Below are 3952 nucleotides of genomic sequence, written 5' to 3'. Positions count from 1 at the left end.
GAATTGAGTCTTTTTGAAGCTCAGTTGAAGCATTTTGTGCCAAGTGAAAGCGCATAAATTGGAATGTCATAGAAATAGTCTAATAAAAATGAATCGTCTAATAAAAACTGTCCTTGTTTTTAAGATGACTAATTTGCTTCTTCTTAGAAGTGCTTCAAACGTTCGGTCGTGTAACAAAACAATGATCAGTCTGTTTGTACTTTCGAAAAAAAAAAAAACTGACATCTTGAGCCTGAGAGTTTCAACCAGATATACAAGCTATTAAAACCATGTTCAACTCGGGCTTAAGAGAGTAGATGCATGCAAAACATTTACATTTGGTAGAGCCGCACAATACAAACTGAGGTTATTACAGTGAAAGAGCCTAAATTAATCATTAACAATAAAAACACGGAGCGTACGTTTACTATAGCAATGCAGCGCAACAATATAAAGGTGATATTCATGGAATCCGTTACTTGCGTTGAAGAAACTTTGCCTTCTTTGGGCGGGATTATGAGCTTTTAGCTGAGCATCTGCATGAACTTTTTAGTCACATTATGTCTTGGAGATGCTGCTCACCCTCACCCACCACCTGAGCTCCATGGCCAGAACTCATACATCACATTAAACAGGCCTTTTAAATTCCACCGGGCTTCTGCTATAAATGGCAAATTGGTCAAACAATCCTGCATACAGTCTGGAACTAATAATGGATCCTCTCTCATTTTTCTTGAAAATAATAAACTCATTGCACGTCCATTATCTCCGTTTAAGAATTAATTTGATCATTAAGGCGGGCTGAACTCCAGAGCGGGGGCGCGACCCGGCTAATTGATTGGCTAATTGATTGGAGGGTGTGCGCGCGCCTCCCGGCTCTGTGTTGGGGGTTGTGAGGGTGGGTTGGGTGTGTGTGTGGGTGGGGGTGTTTCGGGGGGGGGGGTTAAGTTCTGCCGGTCCTGCCCCATCAGGCCTCGTTAGCGTTTCCTAAAGAGCCACAATGCGTTATAAATGCGCGTGCTCCGGTGGGGTGACGGTGCATGAAGAACCCCTCCATTCCAAACCGGTGCAGGTCCCCAAAGAAGCAGCCCGAACGCCTCCTGCACACGGCGCCTCCACGCGTTTCGCCAACAGGCCTGCAGTGAAAACCTTCCCGTCCCTCTGATGCGTGAGACTGTCCGAGGCGGGAAATGTGCACTGACCCTTCGGCGCTGAACTCATCCGGGACTGAAGTCCGCGTTGGAGACGTTTAACCCTTAGAACAGAAAATATAGAAAGACAAACAGAACCGTATGATGATGAAGAAAAACGGAAATGGGTCCGTTTGTTTATTTCTTTGCATTTTTGTTTGATGAATATATTTAGATTTTCTGTATAAGACTTGGTTCATCTATCCAGATTCATCTATTTTTTTTCCATATATATTTATTTATTTATTATTATATAATAATTTTTTAATAATTTATCTTTAGCCTTTTTTTTCACGTCTTAGTTTTTTAATTAAACATAAAATTTTGAATACAGTGTAAGAAGTCCTCTCAAAGTTTATTTTTAAATATGTCTATCTATCTATGCCTTTCTATATAAATAAACATATAGATAGATAGATAGATAGATAGATAGATAGATAGATAGATAGATATATAGATAGATAGATAGATAGATAGATAGATAGATAGATAGATAGATAGATAGATAGATAGATAGATAGATAGATATTCTTAATCTGAAAGGCTAATGTTCTAAACGTTTCTGTGGGACGGTCATTCAGTGGAAGGCAGTGACTCTGCTGGCTTAATTGCCCACTGCAGTCTGCTGTGCTGTGCACTGTGAGAGTGTGCAGTGAGAGAGTGTGCTGTGTGAGAGTGAGACTGCCATGTGAGTGAGTGTGCTGTGTGCAGTGTGAGAGTGAGCAGTGTGAGTGTGTTGTGTGAGAGTGAGACTGCCATGTGAGTGAGTGTGCTGTGTGCAGTGTGAGAGTGATCAGTGTGAGTGTGCTGTGAGAGTGAAGGTTTGTGCAGTGTGGTAGTAAGAGTGTGCTGTGTGCAGGGTGTCCAGTGTGAAACTGTACTGTGATAGAGTGCAGTGAGAGTGAGCATTGTGAAAGTGTGTTTTGTGAAATTGTGCTGTGAGAGAGTGTGCTGTGTGAAACTGAGCCTTGTGAGAGTGAGTTGTGTGAAAGTGTGCTGTATGAGCATGAGCTCTGACAGAGTGTGCCACATGAGAGTATGCTTTGTGAGAATGAGCCCTGTTAAAGTGTGCTGTGACAGAGTGTGCTGTGTGAGAGTAAGCTGTATGAGAGTGAGCTGTGAGAAAGTGAGCTGTGTGAGAGTGAGGTGTGTAAGAATGCTCAGCATGAAAGTGAGCCCTGACAGAGTGAGCTGTGTGAGAGTGTGCTGTGTGAGAGTGAACTGTGTGAGAGAAATCCCTGACAGAGTGTGTTATGAGAGAGTGTGCCATGTGGGAAAGAGCCCTGACAGAGTGAGGTGTGTGAGAGGGAGCCCTGAGAGAGTGAGCTGTGTGAGAGGAAGCCCTGAGAGAGTGAGCCGTGTGAGAGTGAGCTGTGTGAGAGGGAGTTGTGTGAGAGTGTGCTGTGTGAGAGGGAGCTGTGTGAGAGTGAGCCCTGAGAGAGTGTGCTGTGTGAAAGTGAGCTGTATGAGAGTGAGCTGTGTAAGAGTGTGCAGCATGAGAGGGAGCTCTGACAGAGTGAGCTGTGTGAGAGTTGTGCTGTGAGAGTGTGCTGTGTGAGAGTGAGCTGTGTGAGAGTGAGCCCTGACAGAGTGAGCTTTTGGAGAGTGTGCTATGTGAGAGTATGCAGCATGAGAGGGAGCTCTGGCAGAGTGAGCTGTGTGAGAGTGTGCTGTGTGAGAGTGTGCAGTGTGAGAGTTAGCTCTGACAGAGTGAGCTGTGTGAGAGTTTGCTGTGTGAGCGGGATCTCTGACAGAGTGCGCTGTGTGAGAGTGTGCTGTTTCAGAGGGAGGTCTGACAGATTGAGCTGTGTGAGAGTGTCCTGTGTGAGAGTGTGCAGTGTGAGAAGGAGCTATGACAGATTGAGCTGTGTGAGAGTGTGGAGTGTGAGAGGGAGATCTGACAGAGGACAGAGTAAACCATGTGAGAGTGTGCTGTGTGAGAGTGTGCAGTGTGAGAGGAAGCTGTGACAGAGTGAGCTGTCTGAGAGTGTGCTGTATGAGAGTATGCAGTCTGAGAGGGAGCTCTGACAGAATGGGCTGTGTGAGATTGAGCTGTGTGAGAGTGTGCAGTGTGAGAGGAAGCTCTGACAGAGTGAGGTGTGTGAGAGTGAGCTGTGTGAGAGTGTGCAGTGTGAGAGGGAGCTCTGACAGAGTGAGGTGTGTGAGAGTGAGCTGTGTGAGAGTGTGCAGTGTGAGAAGAAGCTCTGACACAGTGAGCTGTCTGAGAGTGTGCTGTGTGAGAGTGTACAGTGTGAGAGGGAGCTCTGACAGAGTGAGTAGTGTGCGAGTGTGCTGTGTGAGAGTGCGCAGTGTGAGACAGAGCTCTGACAGAGTGAGCTGTGTGCGAGTGTGCAGTGTGAAAGGCAGCTCTGACAGAGTGAGCTATCTGAGAGTGTGCTGTGTGAGAGTGTGCAGTGTGAGAGGGAGCTCTGACAGATTGAGCTGTCTGAGAGTGTGCTGTGTGAGAGTGTCCAGTGTGAGAGGGAGCTCTGAGAGAGTGAGTAGTGTGAGAGTGAGCTGTGTGAGAGTGTGCAGTGTGAGACAGAGCTCTGACAGAGTGAGCTGTGTGCGAGTGTGCAGTGTGAAAGGCAGCTCTGACAGAGTGTGCTATCTGAGAGTGAGCTGTGTGAGAGTGTGCAGTGTGAAAGGCAGCTCTGCCAGAGTGAGCTATCTGAGAGTGTGCTGTGTGAGAGTGTGCAGTGTGAGAGGGAGCTCTGACAGAGTGAGTAGTGTGAGAGTGAGCTGTGTGCGAGTGTGCAGTGTGAGAGGCAGCTCTGACAGAG

This window comes from Pygocentrus nattereri, chromosome 10 (genome assembly GCF_015220715.1).
Source record: "Pygocentrus nattereri isolate fPygNat1 chromosome 10, fPygNat1.pri, whole genome shotgun sequence".
In the NCBI taxonomy this organism is placed as follows: Eukaryota; Metazoa; Chordata; class Actinopteri; order Characiformes; family Serrasalmidae; genus Pygocentrus; species Pygocentrus nattereri.
Note: the sequence above shows the minus strand (reverse complement) of the source record.